The sequence below is a fragment of the Cervus canadensis genome, chromosome 14 (genome assembly GCF_019320065.1).
Source record: "Cervus canadensis isolate Bull #8, Minnesota chromosome 14, ASM1932006v1, whole genome shotgun sequence".
NCBI lineage: Eukaryota > Metazoa > Chordata > Mammalia > Artiodactyla > Cervidae > Cervus > Cervus canadensis.
This window is the reverse complement of record NC_057399.1, coordinates 24438226-24463034: the sequence shown is the minus strand read 5'-3', so window position 1 is coordinate 24463034 and position 24809 is coordinate 24438226. Positions and strand designations below refer to the sequence as shown.

The 24809-nt window shown below is 37.7% G+C and overlaps 1 protein-coding gene across 4 annotated transcripts in view; it reads right to left on the bottom strand.

Moving 5' to 3' along the window:
- Positions 1-24809, bottom strand: part of ABHD17B (abhydrolase domain containing 17B, depalmitoylase) — a 45427-nt gene that overhangs the window by 16217 nt on the left and 4401 nt on the right. The gene's annotated exons all lie outside the window — the stretch shown is intronic.

The window sequence follows — 24809 nt, the reverse complement described above, 5'->3', positions numbered from 1 at the left end:
CTCTTATCTCTTTGAGGTAGGTTATGCTTATTTCTTCTTTTTGATCATTATAAGAATCCACAGGGCTTCCCTGGTGGCTCAGGTTCGATCCCTGATCTGGTAAGATCCCATGTGCCATGAGGCAGCTAAGCCTGTGGGCCACAACTACCGACTCCTCAACAAGAGAAGCCACCACAATGAGAAGCTCGTGCACCGCAGCTAGAAAGTAGCCGCAACTGGCAAGTAGCCGCAACTGGCAGCAATGACCCAGCACGGCCAAAAAAATAAAAATTAAAAAAAAAATCAATAGCAGAAGTACTCCACATTCTGTGAGATCAAAAGACTTGATTGAGTGACTTTACTAGGAAAAAAAGACTTAGGAAAGGAATTTTTCAAAGCACTGTATTTTTTTTATATTTCAAATTGAAAGGAAAAATTTCTCAGAACTATTCACTGAATCCCATCAGTTACTTTTTAAGACAGAGTTATAATTCTTAAATATGAATAAGATTCTAGAGAAACTTAGTAACTGGACCAATGTATCACTTGAGAACACCTATGAAATGTGGTTTTTGTTGGTAAATTGAACAGATGCCCTAACAACTGTATGTTTTAAAAAATTTAGGAGTTTCTCAAATAGGCAATGGAGAAGGCAATGCCAACCCACTCCAGTACTCTTGCCTGGAAAATCCCATGGAAGGAGGAGCCTGGTAGGCTGCAGTCCATGGGGTCACAAGAGTTGGACATGACTGAGTGACTTCACTTTCACTTTTCATTTTCATGCATTGGAGAAGGAAATGGCAAGCCACTCCAGTGTTCTTGCCTGGAGAATTCCAGGGACAGGGGAGCCTGGGTGGGCTGCCGTCTATGGGGTCGCACAGAGTCGGACACGACTGAAGTGACTTAGCAGCAGCAGCAGCAGCAGCAAATAGGCAAAATGTACTGGGCAATGTCAAAATAAGTTTCTTTTCCTGCTGGTGAGAAAAGTTCGGGTTAGATACATAAAAATGTTGAGTTCTACCGGAGATACCAAAATAATCTCACTCCTAGTGTTAGTATAATTTATTTTTTTTTAGTAAAAGAAAGTTAAACTGTAAGAATCAGAATCGAGGAAACTGGATCTATGACATGATTATAGACAATGGAAATTAAGGCTGAAGAGCCTATAAGCTACGCCAAACAAACTAATTTGCCTCAGCAGTCCTACATACTGGTCACTGCAGCCACTTCTGTAATTCTTATGTTTTCCTTTAGTTTTAAAATTCTTACTGCACTAGTTCAGGAGCCACTACCTACCTCTGGCTACTTAAAGTAATTAAAATTAAACATCCAGTTCCTCAGCCACACCAGCCTCATGTGCTTGCTGTTGCCGTTCAGTCACCCAGCCATGTCTGACTATGTGCAATCCCACGGACTGCAGCATGCCAGGCCTCCCTGCCCCTCACCATCTCCTGGAGTTCGCCCAAGTTCATGTTCATTCCAAACTGCACAGTGCAGAATGAGGATTTCCATCACTGGAGAAAGTCCTAGCAGGTAGTGTCGAACTAAAAGAATTCAAACCCAGGCAACGCAGAACCAGAGTTTACATGCATATTAATATCCACACTCTCTTTAAATGCTGGTGCTCTTTCCTCACCAATCTTCCCATCAAAGTACATATAAGCTATTTTTATAGATTCTGTTGAACAAGTAGTCACCTAGAACTAAATGAGATTACCTACACAATACCTACACAATAATAATAGAAGGTTATAATCTTAACAAAAATACTACATCTAATCCAATCTTAACTTAAAAGCCATTTTATTTAATAATGTTATTAAAAGGTTTGTTTATGTTGGAGTTGCAAGTAAACCATAAGAAACTATTAAGAATGTTTGTGACTATTGGCTAACTGGTTTCTCTGAATACAGTCCATACAATATTCTAAACACTTAAAAATCCTGATGATACACTCAACTAATGCCTGAACAACTGAATCAAGTCTTCCTGTTTAAGCAGAAGGACAGTTTGATGACTTGAATATGCTAATATCACAGATTCCTATAAAACTCTTGGTGACTGTAAAGTGCAATTTCAAAGTCATACCTCTATATGTTGCTGAGCATATGCTAAAATATGAACAGACACACATTCTCCTACCCATAATCATGGCATTTTTGGCACTTCTAATGAAAAACTTTCCAAAACATGCTTATCTTCAAAGTTCGCAATGTACATTGGTGAAGATATTCCACAAATAAACATTATTTTCTCCACATTTATAAGAAGTAACATCTGTTTCTGGGACATTTTCCAGGTGAACACTTAAACACACTACATACCTTAAAACACCCATCTGCAGCACAATATAATCAAAGTAGTTAATAAGGTTCAGAAAATTTGAAATGTACATGGTGCTAACACCACTACTATATTCAAATAATTATTAAACAGGCAGCATAATTGAGATTACTATGATATTAAAAGTAACATTGCAATTATAAAAGTATTGTAAGACATGGTTTAAAAAAAGTCAAACAACAAAGTTTAAAAAATATAAACTAAGTCTCCTTCCAGGCTAAATAAAGTAAGTACTGGTTGAAAGTGTATTTAAGAATTCAGTTCCCTAGATATTCTTCCCAATTCAGAAGACCAGAGGTTTGCACTGGAAGAATCTTCTGAGGAAGCAGAATAATCAGAAAGATCCAATGATACTTATATGGGACCGTTACATGGGGAAGTTGTGGGAAGGAGAATGTAACAGTTTGGGGCCTTTTGTAAGTGGGATGTCAACATATAAGAAGTAGCAATATAACATTGTTCTTTAGGAGGTAAATACCAAAGAGAGAGCAGGGCTCCGGCTTGCTAATTTTTACAACAAATTTTGTAGAAACATTTGGCTCCTTAACCATACGCTTGTATGAATCTGAGAAAAATAAAGATTTAAAACAAAAGTCTCTTCCCTAATCCCACCAGAAACTCAAACCCAAACCAGGCTCCATCCCAGAAATTATGATGTTGGGTCATTTGCTTTTAGATCTCATGTCTAATACCACAGTCATGTATTTATTCTCCACCATCATAATGTTTCATTATTAAGAAAAATTCAGAGAATTTACCCTTTCTCCGTTCTCTGCTCATTTCGATGTGATTTTTATGTTTTTATAGGTTATTTTTATAACTTTAACATTATACTTGAATCCTCACTTCTTGTTCCATCAACTTTAGGAAGTTTCTACTGGCTTCCCATGTAATCAAATACCATTATAACTGGCTATAAAATTACATTCATATTAAATTTTATATCCTTTGCAGTTTGCTTTTTATAATTATTAAATTTTTGTTTAATAGGATGATATTTTTTTTTAAACGGGTAACAATAAAAATTATCTGCAATGTTTTCCACTGACATCCAGGTAGGGTGATATTTTAGGTCACTAAATTCTAAGTGTTAAGGTGCTTTTATAACTCTGATAACTGCTTAAAAATAAGGTACATTTCAGTTTATTTCATATTTGGACTTTCTGAAGAATCTTTAATTCTCTCAGACCTGTGCCTTTGTTTAGTCGTTACAAAATTCAGAAGCTTTCATAACATTTAATATATTCCATCTTCTTATTCTCAGAATTTGTGCAACAGAATCTGTGCTGTTTCTGAAGATGGTCTTAGATCCCAGTGAGTTTTGTTTTAATTTGAAACAATTATGTTCTGGGACATTTCCCAGTCCAGCTGTGTGTCTATCCAGGATTTCTTTTCATCTTCCTTCTGTTGTTTCATAATACCATGTTTTAATCCTTTTGTGGGATTATTTTTTGTTTGGTTTTGCTAGAATACACCTCCAAGCATTTGCCCTCCCTCCTTCACAAGGGCCTGGGGAAAATAAAGCATATTTTAGCGAACACTTTTAAAAAGTTCTTATTTAGATTTCACACCTATGGCAAATTAAGCATGCTTTAGAATTACAAATTAAAAAAAAAAATTTCCATCCCAATTTAGATTATTAGCCCACATGATGATGTGTGTTAGCATTCAATATTGATTGCTAATACCAATCTGATTTTCTATTCCTTTAAAACAAAAACTCTTTCCTCCAAAAAAAAAGGTAAGATTTTCTTCTATCCTTAGCTTTGAAATTCTAAGAGACTATGTATATCTAAATGTGTTTTCATTCATACTGTTGTGTATTTAACAAGTCATTTTGATATGAAGCCCCAAGACTTAAAGAATTTTTCTTCTACTGTTTTTTAATTCCCTCTCCATCTCCTTTCCTTTATACCAGGAATTCCTATATAGGAATCCCAGGACTATTATACTTAACAAACTTTTTCTTTTTCTCCTTTTCTTTCAGCTCTATTTCCTAGGGAATTTCTTCGTGTTTAGTTCAGATTGCTACTTTGGTACTCTATAAAAACAGTTTTTACTTAAAAACCTTTTGGATTAGGGGTGCAATACCCTCTCAAATCTCTCTCAGAATACTAAGTGAGCCAAATTTTTGTTGTTCTGTCCAACTGTGTTTTTCAGATGATGTTTGTTCCCTCTGTTCATCTTTTATTTTCATGCTGTTAGCCTGCTTCTTCACTTACAATTCATATTTACGAACAAAGAATTAAAATGAGCATCCTTTATATTTGTGTAAGCATGCTGACCCAAGAGTCACACAGAAGTCCCTCAAAAGGCAATGACAGCAGAACTAAAGTTTATAAAACAAAACAAATCAAACAGTACTGTCACTGCTGACATTCAGGGATATAAATCTGCAGGTATATTTTGCTAGGTTATGAAAGCCAAACTAGTGTTTATTTATCAAAATACTTAAATAGCTAGGTCTTGTAAAAAGAAAAAAAAACTTCATAAATTAATCCTCATAACAACCCTATGAAAGAGATGCCCTTATCCTCCCCACCAGCCCAATTTACAGATGAGAAAGCTGAGAAGTTGGGTTTCCCCAAGATGACTATAGTGAAGCCAGGATTCATACTTAATAGTTTGACCCAGAGTCCATGTTTTTAATCACTGAGTTAAGATTAGTCTTGGGAATGAAATGTTTTGCTATGTATGGTGTGGACATGGAAAGAGTATAATGAGTCTAGCGGAAAGAGTATAATGAGTCTAGCGGACAAAGAAAAACAACGAGGAAAAGACCTTCCCATCTCATACACAAAACTCAAAATCAAACCAAACAAAATTAAAATTTAAGACTATGTTAAAGTTTTTTGGGGGTTCAGAAGGTAAGAATACGTACCTGAGGCAAGCAGGAAATAGTCTTGGCCACTAGATGGCAAAAAAGTATAACCTGAAATGGCATTTATAAATTGACAGCATTGATGTTCTTTTCTGAAGATTATGAGCCACTGTTTAAAACAGGAAAATTTTACTTGTTACATGAAAGAAAGTGATATATTTTAGTTCAGTTCAGTGGCTCAATCGTGTCTGATTCTTTGCAACCCCATGGACTGCAGCACACCAGCCTTCCCTGTCTATCACCAACTCCTGGAGCCTACTCAAACTTATGTCCATCGAGTTGGTGATGCCATCCAACCATCTCATCCTCTTTCATCCCCTTCTCCTCCTGCCTTCAATCTTTCCCAGCATCAGGGTCTTTTAAAACGAGTCAGTTCTTGGCAACAGGTGGCCAAAGTATTGGAGTTTCAGCTTCAACATCAGTCCTTCCAATGAACATTCAGGACTGATTTCCTTTAGGATGGACTGGTTGGATCTCCCTGCAGTCGAAGGGACTCTCAAGAGTCTTCTCCAACATCACAGTTCAAAAGCATCAATTCTTAGGCGCTCAGCTTTCTTTATAGTCCAACTCTCATATCCATACATGACTACTGGAAAAACCACAGCTTTGACTAGACAACCTTTGTTGGCAAAGTAATGTCTCTGCTTTATATATAAAGCAATCTGTTTAGGTTGGTCATAACTTTTCTCCAAGGAGCCTTAAATTCATGGCTGCAGTTACCATCTGCAGTGATTCTGGAGCCCAAGAAAATAAAGTCTGTCACTGTTTTCATTGTTTCCCCATCTATTTGCCATGAAGTGATGGGACTGGATGCCATAATCTTAGTTTTCTGAATGTTGAGCTTTAAGCCAACTTTTTCACTCTCCTCTTTCACTTTCATCAAGACACTTTTTAGTTTTTTGCTTTCTGCCATAAGGGTGGTGTCACCTGCATATCTGAGGTTATTGATGTTTCTCCCAGCAATCTTGATTCCAGCTTGTGCTTCATCCAGTCCAGCATTTCTCATGATGTACTCTGCATATAAGTTAAATAAGCAGGGTGACAATATACAGCCTTGATGTACTCCTTTCCCTATCTGGAACCAGTCTGTTCTTCCATGTCTAGTTCTAACTGTTGCTTCTTGACCTGCATATATATTTCTCAGGAGGCAGGTCAGGTGGTCTGGTATTCCCTTCTCTGGAAGAATTTCCCACAGTTTGTTGTGATCCACACAGTCAAAGGCTGTGGTGTGGTCAATAAAGCAGATGTTTTTCTGGAACTCTCTTGCTTTTTCTATGATCCAACGGATGTTGGCAATTTGATCTTTGGTTCCTCTGCCTTTTCTAAATGCAGCTTGAACATCTGGAAGTTCATGGCTCATGTACTGTTGAAGCCTGGCTTGGAGAACTTTGAGCATTACTTTGCTAGCGTGTGAGTGAGTACAGCTGTGTGGCAGGTGAGCACCCTTCGGCACTGGAGCCCCGGGCCCACTGCTGAGTCTCCACATCTGCTGTGCCATATTGACTGCTGCACTGTCACAGCGTCATCTTTCAGGATCTGAAATAGCTCCACTGGAATTCCATCACCTCCACTAGCTTTGTTTGTAGTGATGCTTCCTAAGGCCCACTTGACTTAGAATCCAGGATGTCTGGCTCTAGGTGAGTGATCACACCATCTGGTTATCTGGGCCATTAAGATCTTTTTTGTAGAGTTCTTCTGTGTATTCCTGCCATCTCTTCTTAATTAATATCTTCTGCTTCTGCTAAGTCCAGACCATTTCTGTCCTTTATTGAGACCATCTTTGCATGAAATGTTCCCTCAGTAGCTCTAATTTTCTTGAAGAGATCTCTAGTCTTTCCCATTCTACTGCTTTCCTCTATTTCTTTGCGTTGATTGTTGAGGAAGGCTTTCTTATCTCTCCTGCTATTCTTTGGAACTCTGCATTCAAATGGGTATATCTTTCCTTTTCTCCTTTGCATCTTCTCTTTTCTCAGCTATATTTCAGTGGGCTTCAAATGTGTAAGGACTCTAGGAAGTCTTTGGATACATTCTGCAATATTGTCAAGTTTCTTCCTTAAAATGTACCCAAAATGGAGTGCCAAACTGCTTTCAAAGGTGGCATTAGTTTGCAGGAACATCTCTACAATCACTCATGGCGACCTGTCATTTTGATTAACTTTGATACTTAATATTCTCTTGAGATGTTGACGAGTGGCAGTGAATCTAAAAATCAATTTGGGAAGAACTGAAATCTGAGTGTTTGCATGCCTGTATTCTATACATATTTAATCTTTTTAAAAAATACCATGTTCTAATTCTTTGTTAATGTATAGAAATGCAAAATATTTTTCTGTACTGACTTAGTGTGAACAATAAGCTAGCAATAGTCCTTCATGCTCAGGTTGAAGGCATATCCCCAGGTGAAGAATAAATCACTACCAGAATTATAATCTGGATTGTGTGCACTGCTAAAATGGAAAAAAGAAATTAAAGTCAGTAGTACAAAGTAGAAATTCCCATCTAGAGTTGAGAATATTAAATATATAGAAGGAAATTTGGGATAGAATGAGCATTTATAGAACCAAGGGGTATAGGTAGGTTATAAGACTTAAAAAGCATAAAATGACTATGTAATAGAAATTCTAACTCGAGTAGCACCAGATTTTTGAGAAGAGAGATTTCAGGTCATTCTGTAATTAAATGTGTTGGATTCCCTTTTCTAAAACTTTTACATACAGATTCAGGGTTTATAGAACCACACACAGTCTTAATAGTGCTGTTAGTATCCAAGGTAATTTTCAGGTTTGATCCCAAGTTGATAGCACATTAACTGCTTTTGCATGAGACTGATTAAACAGTACCTAGCTCAGAACCATCCTGATAAGGGTTTGTCCAATATCAATTCTTAACTTTTTGTGTGTGTGGCTGCACCGTGAGGCATGCTATGGAAATTCCCTGACCACGCATCAACCCGGTACCCTCTGCCATGGAAGCTCGGAGTCTTAACCACTGCTCCGCCAGAGAGGTCCCTGTCCCATGTCAATTCTTAAGAGAAATACATTATTACGTGATCCAGGTACACTGCCATTTGGGGGCAGAAGATGTTAATAAGAAACAATTCTACCTTAGAACACTGAAAGGCGGTATGACAGACGCTGAGAGCTTGACCCATTCTTCAAATTGAAAATGGAAGCAGTCCAAACTTAACATGTATGTATTAAATATCAATTCCCAAAATAACAGGCTATTCCACTAGATCCGTTCTAGATTTAGCGTCCTAAAAATGTTAATTTGGTGAAGGAGTGAAATTTAGGTTGTTTAAATTAAGTTGGCTTTATCCTACTTATTTAATAAAGCAGTTCAGAGAACTAAAACAGATATAAATCTGTTTAAGTATGCAAGGAAAAAACAGAAAACTACAAGGTTTCAGGGTGGATCGGAGTACAATTTTAGGTGACGGTAAAGCATCTATCTGCAATGCAGGAGACCTGGGTTTGATCCCTGGGTTGGGAAGATCCCCTGGAGAAGGAAATGGCAGCCCACTCCAGTATTCTTGCCTGGAAAAAAATCCCATGGACTCAGAGCCTGGTAGGCTACCGTCCATGGGGTCGCAAAGAGTTAGACACGACTGAGCGACTTCACTTTTGTGCTTTGTACAGACGCTGTTTTGAAAGAGCTGTTTTTGTCAAGCACTGGGATAACCTCTGGGTTTCCCTGGTGGCTCAGCGGTAAGGAATCCATCTGCAATGCAGGAGATGTGGGCTCAATTCCTGGGTCAAGAAGATCTGCTGGAGAAGGAAATGGCAACCGACTCCAGTATTCTTACGTGGAGAATCCCATGGACAGAAGAGCCTGGGGGGCTATAGTCACAGTCACAGAAGAGTCTGGGGGGCTATAGTCACAGTCACAGAAGAGCCTGGGGGGCTATAGTCCATGGGGTCACAGAAGAGTCAGACATGACTCAGGGACTAAACAATAGCACGGGGACAACAGAACCACAGAACTGCATGAATAGCAACATACAAGTTTATTCCTTGTATCAATCCCTGATGGCTGGGAGAGATATCAATAACATCAGATGTGCAAATAACACCACCCTTATGGCAGAAAGCAAAGAACTAAAGAGTCCCTTGATGAAAGTGAAACAGGAGAGTGAAAAAGTTGGCTTAAAACTCAACATTCAGAAAACTAAGATCATGGCATCCAGTCCCATCACTTCATGGCAAACAGATGGGCAACAGTGGAAACCGTAAGAGACTTTATTTTTCTGGGCTCCAAAATCACTGCAGATGGTGACTGCAGCCATGAAATTAAAAGACAGTTGCTCCTTGGAAGAAAAGTTATGACCAACCTAGATAGCATATTAAAAAGCAGAGACATTACTTTGCCAATAAAGGTCTGTCTAGTCAAAGCTGTGGTTTTTCCGGTAGACATGTATGGATGTGAAAGTTGGACTATAAAGAAAGCTGAGTGCCAAAGAATTGATGATTTTGATCTGTGGTGTTGGAGAAGACTCTTGAGAGTCCCTTGCACTGCAAGGAGATCCAACCAGTCCACCCTAAAGGAAATCAGTCCTGAATGTTCATTGGAAGGACTGATACTGAAGCTCCAAAACTCTGGCCACCTGATGTGAAGAAGTGATTCATTTGAAAAGACCCTGATTCTGGGAATGATTGAAGGTGGGAGGAGAAGGAGATGAAAGAGGATGATATGGTTGGATGGCATCACTGACTCGATAGACATGAGTTTGGGTAAACTCCGGGAGTCAGTGACGGACAGGGAGGCCTGGTGTGCTGTGATCCATGGGGTCGCAAAGAGTTGGACACAACTGAGTGATTGAATTGAACTGATGTTGGGAATTCTGGCATTCATGCAGCCTCAGTGCAAGTACAATATTTCTCAACAAATATCAGTACCTCTCTTTACACAGACTGGGTAACAGGCCACTCAGTCCTTACTCTTATGGCCTTCAATATGTCTATCAATATAAACTGTCACTTTCACCACTTCCTTTTTCCACGGTTACCAGCTGCTTTTCTTTAGCTATGCTCATCTAAAAGTAAAGGTTTGAAGAAATACTACCACTCCTAGAAAATGTGTAATAAACACTCAGTCACTATAATTTGTCAAAGTCAAAAGAATTTGTGCTTAATATCTTTCTGGCCTGAACAAATCAACATTTTGCCACTGTTTCTTCAAACATGGAAATTTTGTGCAACTGGAATAACTATATCAAAGAAGAAATGCTTGTATGTCTAATTAAGGAAAATAAGAACAACACATTCAATAGGCTAAGAGTCAGTTTTAATTCTTTAAGACCTTGGGCAAATCATTTAACTGCTTTGTTTCTTCATTTGAGAAATACACGGTAATAGGTCTAATGTTCATTCAAGTCTGTTAATTCTTAAACTCATGTTCTCTTTTGTAAACTGGTCATCAGAATTTTAATTGTATTATAATGAAAGATATATATATATATTCATTATTAATAAACTGATGTTCTACATCATTGAAAAAGATTCTGATGCTGAAAGATGGAAGACAAAAGAAGGGGGTGGCAGAGGATAAGATGGTTAGATACCATCACTGAATCAATGGATATGAATTTGAGAAAACTCTGGGAGATAATGAAGGACAGGGAAGCATGGTGTGCTGCAATCCATGGGGTCCCAGAGTTGGATAGGACTTAGTAACTGAACAACAAAATGTTCTACAGGTCTTTTCATCTTATAAAAAAGTAAGTGCTATGTAATATGGGGTAGACTTTAAACTTCAGGAATCAGACAAAAGTACATAATACTTAGGAAAGACTTTATGAAGAAGTTATGACTTGATAGCCAGTAGATATGATTTCCAAAAGCAGAGGGAAAACCCTCCAGGCTAGGAGAGTACTACACATAAAAGTATGACAGTTGAGAAACAACTAAGGCAAAGGGTCTATGGTGGAAAGGAAGAAAAGAAATCAGGGAAAGGGGAGGATTAGACAAATGAGAAATTTAAAAAGTAAATCTCTGTTTAACAATGTGTAGAAAACCGTTGTAGTTCCTCACACGTAGAATAGAGAGTGATGCAGTCATTTAGGCAACTGCATATAGACCAACACTGACTTGGATTTACATTAGAATCTGACAGTACTGATGACTTTGGAGCACTTACTTGTGTCCTATATCTTAAGCTTTCAAAAACAAATATCAAACAGGCATACCCTTCAAACTGCTACATGGAGGTATGTCAAATACATTATTTAGAAAGGAGAAAATTAATTAACAAATGTCTATATAGTGCAAAATGTATAAACCACACACCATTAATTAAATATCAATATGTGACTACATTTAAAAGTAACTTTATAACTTTCTACGACACAAAATAAACCAAAACTAATCTTGATTTACTGGATATTTTAGTTAATATCAATTTTGTCTTGGACTTCCCTGGTGGTCCAGTGGTTAAGAATCCATCTGCCAGTGCAGGGGACATGGGTTCCATCTCTGGTCCAGCAAGATCCCACACCCCATAGAGCAACCAAGCCTGCGCGCCAAAACTACTGAGCCTGGTGCATCCAAGAGTAGCCCCGCTCGCCACAACAACGAGAAAGCCCGAGGACGGCAACGAAGACCCAGAGCGACCAAATAGTAAGTAAGTATTTTGAATAATTTGTCTTTAATTCTCCTTTTTTTTTTTTTTTTAAAAATTCTCCTTTTAATGAGGCAAGCAGCAAATAAATATTGCAGACCTTTTTGTTGTTGCGCTTTCTTTTAGAGATTAATTTCTAGAATAGGTCTGAAAAGTATTTTAGTCAAAACTGATAGAGAACAATGATGTTTCTGATATTGTATGCCAAGTAATGCAGCTGGAGAAAAGTAGGACGGAGGGAAGAACCGAAGCTTGCAAAAACCAGTTGAGGCAAATCCTTGACATCTGATTTGAGAAGAATCTGATAGCCAGTTTCACATACAAGTCTAGTGTACCTCCGGTGTAAATACTTTTTTGGGAGGAGAAGAAAGCAAGCATTAAAGATTGGTAATCCATTCACCGTTTCAAATGTCATCAATTGGGTTATTAAATATCACCTTAGGCATGAAATATTAAACTCATCTAATAATTTTTGGCATTTTATACAATTTTTACCTTTTGAAGAAGTATTGTTTCACATTATATGTACCTCATTTTTACAAACTAAACGAATGGTAGAAACAACACCAACTCAGGAAATTAGGAAACTCAGGTTCCAGTTATAACTCAAGTGAGCTCTTATGCTCCCAACTATCTCAGTTTTAATGTGAGAAGATTAAACTAAAAGATCTAGAGCTTTTCCAGCAAGAATATTTTATTATGCTAAATCCTCCTTCTCCTCTGTAACCTGCCTGGACTTTGGGGGCATCATATCCCATGTTCACATTTTTGCTCTTTATGCAACTGGATATGATTCCTTTCCTCTCCTTGACCATATAGAAGGAAAAATCTGATTGTATATTGTACTAAAAAATACAAAAAATGTAAAAATAACCTTTAAAATATAACACTTCTAAAGTGAACACAAAATGTGAAACCTGCGGGAACATTACTAAAATTAAAACAGTATCAAACAGCAGTTAAGTTTTCAATGAACTTGACCTCAATTATTGTAAAATCTTTATACTAAATAGAGAGTTCAATTGGGAAAAACAATCATTTTTTGTCATTGTTAATTGCAGAACACATGCAATTCTTTTGATTTGCTGAGGTTACCTTTTCCACTTTTTTGTAGTAATTTCCAGGTTTTACGAATGAAAGGACTGACCAGAGTTACCAAGAATAAGACAACAGAAGGAATAACTCAGAATGTGGGTGTAAACAAACAAATAGAAAATGTTTGAGAGTAAATGTGAATTTCATTCATATATTCTCCTAACCTACAATTTCTTTTCTACATAGCCTACATGATCAGATTACCTTGGTCAAGAACTCCTTGATAGCTTCACTCTGCACTTGTAATAAAATCTAATTTCTCCATAGGTCCTGAAAGGCCTTGTGTGATACAGCCTGTCCCTACTTGTCCAAACTTACCTTGACACCTTCACCTCTATGCCTGCCGTCTTCCTCACCCTCCTCCATTTCCTGAAAGCTGCATCCAACTGTACTTGCACACATGCACCGTTTGCTTCCTCTGACCTCTAGCATTCTGGTCTCCAATGCCACTTTTTCCAAAGATCTCGTACACCTCAAATCTTAATCATGTCCTTCTTTTTCTTAGCATGTGGTTCTTTTCCTTTACACGTGAATACTGTGCTTAATTGATTAATGCTTACTGTCTTTACTATGAGGTCAGTGACCATGTATTTTCTTCAGTAGTACACAGGCAGTACCTGATCAATAGCAATATACGCATGCAATGAAAAAGACATAAAGATTAAAGAAAATAAGAGCCTGCAGCTATATCTAAAGACCTGACAGAGTATAAACTGAGATAATGCTAAATATAATTGAAACATGTTTTGTTATTTTGAACCAGGATTTACAACACCAGTGTATGTAATTTATGGCTTGAATCTTTCTGGAAACCATAATAACCGACAAATTATGTTTCTATTTACATTGTACTCTATGGATTAAAAAAACACCTTCTGATACATTTAAAATCGCTATGAGAGGCAGTTAAATAAACAGACCAGTAAGTTAAGGATAATTACTACATGTACAATGTATTAATGTGTTAACGGTCTATCTGGCTAATAATCATTATCTGCAATAGCAAATCCATTTCCTGATTATAAAGCTGCAACACTGTATTTTTACATATTAAGTAAGCTGTTATCACCAGTGTCCTTGGACAAGGCTAGAAAATCCTTTTTCAAAAGAGTTATTTGAACGGTGGCAAAAAAAATAAAAAAGAAAGCTGAAATGCTTCCCAGTTGATTAATTTGGGAACCACGTTAGAGAGCCTAGTACTCATGAATTACTCTGAAGAGTTAATTTAAATTTTGTTTTGGCAAAAACTGAACATTCTCTTCTATTGACTGAGAGTTTCTTTTAAAATGAAATGTGTGCTACTAGGAACGATTAAAGCACTCTTAAAGCACTCACTTTTAAATGATCTGGGTACTTACAGGAGTGATTTGCTCTTGCAGCCTCCAGGTAGAACATACTCTCCCTAAGTGATAAGGTATCAGTTAGTGGCCCACTGTAAGCCCCTGGACGCTAATTTTCCCCCTGTATTACATACTCTTACTGCTTTCCAGTTCAATCACAGGCGGCAGAACTTCAAACTTAAAGAGAAGAACATGGAACTTAGCTCAGTTCACTTTGGTAGGAACTCTGTAAGACTAACGTTAAGCTACACGTGTTAATTAAAGATGTACCATTATAAGTTAGGCAATATTCTCCCTTCTATAAGCAAATGAGTTTATGCACATAGGATAATATTCCCAAAGTAGGACAAGGTAGGTAAGCAATGGTACAAGATCTGTTAGAGCAATTTGATTTTCTATTTCTTAAAGTATTTAGATTTACAGTGGCTTTTAGCACTTCAAAAAATAACCTTATAAACAAAACCTAGAAATATCCAACAAATTTACAAAACAGTTTGTGAATTAATGCTTTGAATTTCTTGGAGTTGCTTTTGTTTATCGGTCATTTTATTAACTTCTTAAAAGTTTAGAAGTGAGAATCCATAGAGATCAACTTGCAGCAAACCAAAATATGAAGTTTCTAATATGGAGGAAAAATAATATTTAGTTCTTTTGAACACAAAACATTCAGCTATAACAACTGAAGCTTGTTATAAAATGATAACACTGTACTTGACTTTCGTATATAAAGTTTCATTTCATGAATCTCTGTTGGCATGGGTACTGTGAGGACTGGTACTACCCTATGATGGGCTTCCCAGGTGGCTAAGCAGTAAAGAATCGGTCTGCAATGCAGGTAACAGGGGCTTGATCCCTGGTCAGGAAGATCCCCTGAAGGAGGGCATGGCAGCTCATTCCAGTATCCTGCCTGTAGGATCCCCGGCAGGCTCACAGTCCATGGGGCTGCAGAGCTGGACACGACTGAAGTGACTGAGCACGCACGCACCGGCTTTTACCACTCTTCAGCAAAATGAGAAAGTTAAGGACAAAAGTAGTGAGTTCATAAATTAAAAGGGCTGCCATCTATTTGGAGATTAAATCCTTTTGACAGTTTTCTAACAACAAATATCTTCTTTCTGAAAAATGAAACTCTTGTAAGAAACCAAAAAATTGTAATAGGTACTAAGTTTTCATTTTTGAAGTGATTGTACTGGGGGAAACGTACATTGGAAGCCGCGTCCCTCTTTTTGGAAATTTGGTTCGTCCCCTCAAAAATAATAAATTTTAGAACTACTGGGCTTGAAAACTAGATATAAATGCAATCAAATTCCAGCTCAGTTATCTTCTAAGTTGTGCAGCTTTAGATAAATTACAGTACTTCTCTGTGCCTCAATCTTATTAATATTTGTAAACTGTGCAGAGTTGTTGGGAACAATAAATGAGACATCTAAATTCCTGCTATGCTAGATGCAGAAACAGATGGTCTTCACTACTTGGAGAAGCAGGCATGTATCTGATCTCTTTCTGGACCCTAGGAATCAATCAAATCCTGACTTCCTTCTCACTGCTAAGTGTTCCTTCCTCATGACCAACTTCTCCACACATATCCTGGAAGGTTCAATGTATCTGTTCAGAGACCCTGCCTTATCCTTGCTGATGTTTCCTTTATCTTCAGCTTCTCCTGCTCTTCTATTCATTTCTACTATTTATAAACATATTAGTCTCCTCTTTAAAAAAAAAAAAAGGTATGTATCTATATCTAGATTCTATTACTTCTCTGACTATCTTTCAGAATCAAACTTCTCTACTCATTTTCCACTATTTCCCATGAAGCCCAAAATGAATTGTGACCCAACATCTATCATGAAGTTGTTGATTGTTCGGGATTACTGGTAACCTCATAATTTCAAGTGCATTGGGTATTTCTTAGTCTTCCATTTACACAATCACTTGTGGAATTAAACATCATTGTGCTCTCCTCTCCTTGAAATTAGGTTTTTCTGGTGATCTTTCAAAGGCTGTACTATTGTTATTATTAGGCCTTCTAGGTAGTGCAGCAGTAAAGAATCTGCCTATCAATGCAGGAGACATAAGAGATGAAGGTTCAATCCCCTGGAGTACGGAATGGCAACCTACTCCAGTATTCTTGCCTGGAAAATTCCATGGACAGAAGAGCCTGGCAGATTATAGTCCATGGGGTCGCAAAGAGTAGGACACTACTGAGCACACACTATTATTATTATTACTATTATTTACAGATCGGCTTCTTTTATCTTCCTCTTATCTTTTGTTTAACTCACCCAAATCCAGGCTTTATCTAACACTTTGGTCTTCTTTTGTCTTCCTGTCTCTTGTTCTCAGCCATATCCCTGGCTTCAACTATCACTTATACACCAATGATGTCTAAACCTAAATCTTTAACACAGAACTCTCTCTTAAGCTACAGATCCTGAATATCCTAAATCCATACTTCCTTGCTCTTCCTCCCTCTCCCTTTCATTCCTCTCAATCAAGGCTGAACTCCTATGTATCTCTCCATCACCTAAGCCACATCTTAGCTCAATTACTTTTCAATTTAATGTCATAAAGTCACTCAGAAATATCTTATCTCACACTCCTCTAATGCACATGCTACACTGTTGTCAAGTGATTTCACATTTTTATTTAAAGTTCTTCAGTGGGTCTTATATTCCTCTTGGATAACTCTAAATTCTTTAGCATGTCATACATGCTTGTCCCACCCTCTTCCCTTCGTTTTTTTTTTAACTTAGCAGTGGCCACAGGATTGGAAAAGGTCAGTTTTCATTCAAATCCCAAAGAAAGGCAATTGCCAAAGAATGTTCAAACTCTCGTATAACTGAACTCATCTCACATGCTAGCAAAGTAATGCTTAAAATTCCCCAAGCAAGGTTTCAACAGTACTGCACTGGGAACTTCCAGATGTTCAAGATGGATTTAGAAAAGGCAGAGGAACCAGAGATCAAATTGCCAACATCTGCTGGATCATACAAAAAGCAAGAGAGTTCCAGAAAAACATCTGCTTTATTGACCACGCCAAAGCCTTTGACTGTGTGGATCACAACAAAACTGTGGAAAATTCTGAAAGAGATGGGAATACCAGATCACCTGACCTGCCTCCTGAGAAATCTGTGTGCAGGTCAAGAAGCAACAGTTAGAACTGGACATGGAACAATAGACTGGTTCCAAATAGGGAAAGGAGTATGTCAAGGCTGTATATTGTCACCCTGCTTATTTAACTTATATGCAGAGTACATCATGCGAAACGCAGGGCTGGATGAAGCACAAGCTGGAATCAAGATTGTCAGGGGAAATATCAATAACCTCAGATATGCAGATGATACCACCCTTATGGCAGAAAGCAAAGAGGAACTGAAGAGCATCTTGATGAAAGTGCAAGAGGACAGTGAAAAAGCTGACTTTAAACTCAACATTCAAAAAATGAAGATCATGGCATCCGATCCCATCACTTCCTGGCAAACAGATGGGGAAACAATGGGAAGTGTGATAGACTTTATTTTCTTGGGCTTCAAAATAACTGCAAATGGTGACTACAGCCATGAAATTAAGACGTTTGCTCCTTAGAAGAAAAACTATGACCAACCTAGATAGCTTATTAAAAAGCAGAGACATTACTTTGCCAACAAGGGTCCATATAGTCAAAGCTATGGCTTTTCCAGTAGTCATGTATGGATGTGAGAGTTGCACCATAAAGAAACCTGAGCGCCAAAGAATTGATACTTTTGAACTGCGGTGATGGAGAAGACTCTTGAGAATCCCTTGGACTGCAAGAAGATCCAACCAATCCATCCTTAAAGAAATCAGTCCTGAATATTCATTGGGAAGACTGATGCTGAAGCTCTAATACTTTGGCCACCTGATGCGAAGGTTGGATGGCACCACCAACTCGATGGACATGAGTTTGAACAAACTCCGGGAGTTGGTGATGGAGTGGAAAGCTGTGCTGTAGTCCACTGGGTTGCAAAGAGTTGGACATGACTGAGTGACTGAACTGATATTTCCCTTCCTGGTATCTATCCTTATTTCTGAGCAATTTCCTTTCCATTCATTCTACTAAACATTTAGATAATCTCTTAGGGGCAACTTTTATGTGAGTGTACACACATGTATTAGGTCATAAAGCAAAACTTCTCATGGATTTTAACAAATAAAAAATTGAAAGCCATTACCCTAGCGAATTCTATCAGAATGTCCTCAATGTATATTTAAAGGTCCTCCTCACTCACATTGACTTCACTGCCCCAAATCTTCATTAATAAAAGTGACATTGAGGTCTGTTAAAAAGCTGTGAATGAAATGTAACTTGTAGTGTTTCAGATATAAGCTTGCCAAACCAAGCCACTGAATGGCATTATTTTCTTTTTGATAGCTGATGTGTGGAAATTAATTTTTTACTTTTAGAAGTGAAGATGGCAAAGCTAAAGAGTGAAAAGTTATCAGGACACCAAGCAGGATACTAATCAGAAACAAAAAATCTAGGTCAATCTGCTAATGCCATTTTGGGGAAATTTTATTACAGGAATTATTTCAATTGATTTTAATTTTCAAAGCTTATTTAAGAATAATCTAAAACCGGAAGTCAAACAAATTTGTTGCAATTGGTAAACTGATAATGTTTTCTATTTTTGTTCCTGGAGGCATTTGCTTTTATTTCAGATTTTTTGGGATTGGAATGGAGACCTGCCTATACCAAGTTAATGAGGTTTTTTTTCCAACCCCTCATTCTTCTTCATCCTGACCTACGTCAAGCATGTACTTATGCTCTTAATCCTATTCTTTTACTGTGGCTACCTTCTAAAAATAAATCTTAGTTATGCCAAGACAGACATAATGAAAAGAATTTCTTTGCAATATGTATTTTAAGGGTAAAAACCCTTAACTCTATTGCCAATTCTAGTACCACCTCCTTATACACTGTAAGAAGCTTTACAGGGAAAACTGAAAATAAAGTCATAACTAAAATAGCATTTGCATCTAATGATTTTCTAAAGGCCACTAATTTAACAATATAACAAACTACACATATTTGCTTTTATGCTTTAAAGAGAGTGGACTTAGCAATACTGCAGAAAGAAAAAAGAGCATAGAGAAAATATAACCATAACCAGATTTGGCCCAGATTCACCTTGACTTTTTGTGTAACTTTATGCCATTTAGCAGCTTCAATTTCTTCAAGTGCAAGATGATACATTTCTATCACCTCCATCACAAAAATGATGTGTAGTGATTTAATGAGCTAATGCCTATAATACAATTTGAAGCTCTAGCATAAAGACACTATAAATAAAAAGACTTTCCAACAAATCTGCATGAAATAATTTTCAAATTTAAAAACAAAGTTTAAAGGAAGGTTACAAATGACTATATGTTAATGATACGTATTATTGGGTTGGCCAAAAAAGTTGTTCGGGTTTTTCCATAAGACAGTACGGAAAACTTGAATGAACATTTTGGCTAACCAAATACTACACTGACTGGCTCTTCTCATTATTTCACAAGAGGTGAGATAAAATTTGTCAACTGACACAGGTTATTATATACACTGTGACAAATGCTATAAAATAAAGTACAGAGTGGTACATGAAATCTACACGGCGAGAGATGAGGGAAGGAGGTAGGTGTTTTCAACTTGTTATCTCCTTTTATCTTTTAAAAAATTTTCAGTTAAGTTCAGTCGCTCAGTCGTGTCCGACTCTTTGCGACCCCATGGACTGTAGCACACCAGGCCTCCCTGTCCATCACCAACTCCCAGAATTTACTCAAACTCATGTGCATTGAGTTGGTGATGTCATCCAACCATTTCATCCTCTGTCATCCCCTTCTCCTTCTGCCTTCAATCTTTCCCAGCATCAGGGTCTTTTAAAATGAGTCTGCTCTTCGCATGAGATGGCCAAAGTATTGGAGTTTCAGCTTCAACATCAGTCCTTCCAATGAACATTCAGGACTGATTTCCTTTAGGATGGACTGGTTGGATCTCCTTGCAGTCCAAGGGACTCTCAATGAGAGTCTTCTCCAATACCACAGTTCAAAAGCATCAATTCTTCGGTGCTCAGCTTTCCTTATAGTTTCACATCCATAAATGACTACTGGAAAAACCATAGCCTTGACTAGATGGACCTTTGTTGGCAAAGTAATGTCTCTGCTTTTTAACATGCTGTTTTAAATTTTATTCTTATTTATTTATTTGTCTGCACTGGGTCTTAGCTGAGGCATGTGGGATCTAGTTCTCTGACCAGGGATCAAACCCAGTCCCTCTGCATTGGGAGTGGGGAGGCTCAGTCACTGGACCACCAGGGAAGTCCTTCCCTTAATCTTAATAATACTTTTCTCAGATTATCATCTTTCTATATATGAAGAAATCAGGGCTTCAGGTTGTTATGTCAATCAACTTGTCCAAGTTCATCCTCTTATTAAATGGGAGAGCCAGGAACACAGTTTTAACTTAACACTGTATTCTGTCCACTCTTCCAAGATTATGTGCATGGTCAAGGCCCTCACTGCATACCTCACATTTCCACTTATTCTCCCCATATCAAAGGTCAAAATTGCCTCATTTGACTCCCCCTTACCACTCTCTACCTTTTCTTCAAAGTATTTATCACTTTCTAACATATTAGTAATTTATTATGCATATTGTATATAATCCTCTGCTAGGTGGTAAGCTCTAGGAAGTTAGGGATCTTTGCTTGTTTTGTTTACAGATGCACTCCCTCAAACCCAGAATAGTGACTGATGCTCAGTAGACACCGGCCCATTCTTCCTTTCCCTTTTTTCATCTTTAACTGTATGAGGGCACGTTTAACCATTTTCACCTTTAATTCCTGGGAAAACAAAATACTTAGGACCTACATCAGAGCTAAATTAACATTAAAATAATATTTGAATTTTGTCTGAAATTATGTTAAAATTAGAATCATAAGTATTATTTAAAATATTCTACTCAGAATAAAAAGGCACGTTAAACTGTAAAATGTAGAGATGCAGATGATGAAAGATTAGTACCTAAGAGTACCTGATCATTTTCTGTGATGTTTTAGATGATGAATGTGAGGCAAACATGAATCAAAAGGAATCAGAGTACTCTAAAAGCAGTTCCCAAACCTTTCATTAAAATCCAGTCAAATTAAAAAAAAAAAGTTGGAATGACAAGTTATCACATTTTAATTTTGCCACAAAGGGATGTTACAAACTAAATATAATCTACTATCACTATAATTTCATAAGAGCACATCAACATAAAAATAACAATTTCAGTATAAAGGGTAGTCATTTTTATTAAGTAAATTTAGATTCACAAATATCTCATTATATAAACACAGATCCATGTGTATTTAACATCTAAATGTGAAAAAGTAAAACTTTTACAAACTATAACAATCTTTACAACCTCAAGAAACTTCCTTTACAGAGAAAAAGCACCATGATAAGAGAATAAATTTGCCATTAAAATCAAGAATGTCTAGTCATCAAAAGATACCATATTTAAAATGAAAAGGCACCGTAAACACTAGAAAATATTTCTAAAGGCTACTAAGTACTATTATCCTAAATACATAAAAGTACTTACAAATCAATAAAATAATCTCAAAGAAAAACAGAATAGGCAATTTGTAGAAAAGGAACATGAATAGCTGAAAACCAAGTGTTCTTAACTACACAACTAACTGGGGAAGATATAAATGAAAATTACAAAGAGGTAACATTTCATATTCTTTAGAATGTCAAAATTTAAGAAGTCTTAAGTATTTGGAATAGTGAATTTAACTCAGATGAGCATTATATCTACTACTATGGGCAGGAATCCCTTAGAAGAAATGGAGTAGCCATCATAGTCAACAAGAGAGTCCGAAATGCAGTACTTGGATGCAATCTCAAAAACGACAGAATGAGCTCTGTTTGTTTCCAAAGCAAACCATTCAATATCACGGTAATCCAAGTCTATGCCCCAACCAGTAACACTGAAGAAGCTGAAGTTGAACGGTTCTATGAAGACCTACAAGACCTTCTAGAACTAACACCCCCAAAAGATGTCCTTTTCATTACAGGGGACTGGAATGCAAAAGTAGGAAGTCAAGAAACACCTGGCAAATTTGGCCTTGGAATACAGAGTGAGGCAGGGCAAAGGCTAACAGAGAATTGCCAAGAGAATGCACTGGTCATACCAAACAACCTCTTCCAACAACACAAGAGAAGACTCTACACATGGTCATCACCAGATGGTCAACACCAAAATCAGATTGATTATATTCTTTGCAGACAAAGATGAAGAAGCTCTATACAGTCAGCAAAAACAAGACTGGGAGCTGACTGTGGCTCAGATCATGAAATCCTTATTGCCAAATTCAGACTTAAATTGAAAAAAGTGGGGAAAACCACTAGACCATTCAGGTATGACCTAAATCAAATCCCTTATGATTATACAGTGGAAGTGAGAAATAGATTTAAAGGACTAGATCTGATAGAGTGCCTGATGAACTATGGACGAAGGTTTGTGACACTGTACAGGAGACAGGGATCAAGACCATCCCCATGGAAAAGAAATGCAAAAAGGCAAAATGGTTGTCTGAGGAGGCCTTACAAATAGCTGTGAAAAGAAGAGAAGTGAAAAGTTAAGATATACCCATTTGAATGCAGAGTTCCAAAGAATAGCAAGGAAAGATAAGAGAGCCTACCTCAGTGATCAATGCAAAAAAATAGAGGAAAACAATAGGTTAGGAAAGACTAGAGATCTCTTCAAGAAAATTAGAGATACCAAGGGAACATTTCATGCAAAGATGGGCTCAATAAAGGACACAAATGGTATGGACCTAACAGAAGCAGAAGATATTAAGAGGTGGCAAGAATACACAGAAAAACTATACAAAAAAGATCTTCACGACCCAGATAATCATGATGGTGTGATTACTCACCTAGAGCCAGACACCCTGGAATGTGAAGTCAAGTGGGTCTTATCACTTGTAGTGGGATGTATCACTACAAACAAAGCTAGTGGAGGTGATGGAATTCCAGTTGAGCTACTTCAAATACTAAAAGATGATGCTGAGAAAGTGCTGCACTCAATATGCCAGTGAATTTGGAAAACTCAGCAGTGGCCACAGGACTGAAAAAGGTCAGTTTTCATTCCAATCACAAAGAAAGGCAATGCCAAAGAATGCTCAAACTACCACACAATTGCACTCGTCTCACATGCTAGTAAATTCTCCAAGACAGGCCTCAGCAATACGTGAACCCTGAACTTCCCGATGTTCAAGCTGGTTTTAGAAAAGGCAGAGGAACCAGAGATCAAATTGCCAACATTCGCTGCATTATCAAAAAAGCAAGAGAGTTCCAGAAAAAGATCTACTTCTGCTTTATTGACTATACCAAAGCCTTTGACTCTGTGCATCACAACAAACTTCAAGAGATGGGAATACCAGATCACCTGATCTGTCTCTTGAGAAACCTGTATGCAGGTCAGGAAGCAACAGTTAGAACTGGACATGGTACAACAGACTGGTTCCAAATAGGAAAAGGAGTACATCAAGGCTGTATATTGTCACCCTGTTTGTTTAACTTATATGCAGAGTATATCCTGCGAAATGCTGGGCTGGAGGAAGCACAAGCTGGAATCAAGATTGCTGGGAGAAATATCAATAACCTCAGATATGCAGATGACACCACCCTTATGGAAGACAGTGAAGAACTAAAGAACCTCTTGAAAATCAAAGAGGAGAGTGAAAAAGTTGGCTTAAAGCTCAACATTCAGAAAACTAAGATTATGGCATCCGGTCCCATCAATTCATGGCAAACTGATGGGGAACAGTGGCTGACTTTATTTTTTGGGGCTCCAAAATCACCACAGATGGTGATTGCAGGCATGAAATTAAAAGACCTTTACTCCTTGGGAGGAAAGTCATGATCAACCTAGATAGCATATTAAAAAGCAGAGACATTATTTTGCCAGCAAAGGTCCGTTTAGTCAAGGCTATGGTTTTTCCAGTGGTCGTGTATGGATGTGAGAGTTGGACTACAAAGAAAGTTGAGTGCCAAATAATTGATGCTTTTGAACTGTGGTGTTGGAGAAGATTCTTGAGAGTCTCTTGGACTGCAAGGAGATCCAACCGGTCCAACCTAAAGGAAATCAGTCCTGGGTTTTCACTGGAAGGACTGATGTTGAAGCTGAAACTCCAATACTTTGACCACCTGATGCAAAGAGCCTACTCATTTGAAAAGACCCTGATGCTGGGAAAGATTGAAGGCAGGAGGAGAAGGGGACGACAGAAGATGAAATGGTTAGATGGCATCACCGACTCAATGGACATGAGTTTGGGTAAACTCCAGGAGTTGGTGATGGACAGGGAGGCCTGGCGTGCTGCGGTTCATGAGGTCGCAAAGAGCTGGACACGACTGAGTGATTGAACTGATTTGGAAGGTGGAAAAACATTCACTTCATTCATTCATTACTGATACACTCTGGAGAGAAAACTGATTGTATCCAATGAAGTTGAAGATGCAGCTCCTATCCTATGTTCCCGCAGTCTAATACTATTGATATATTT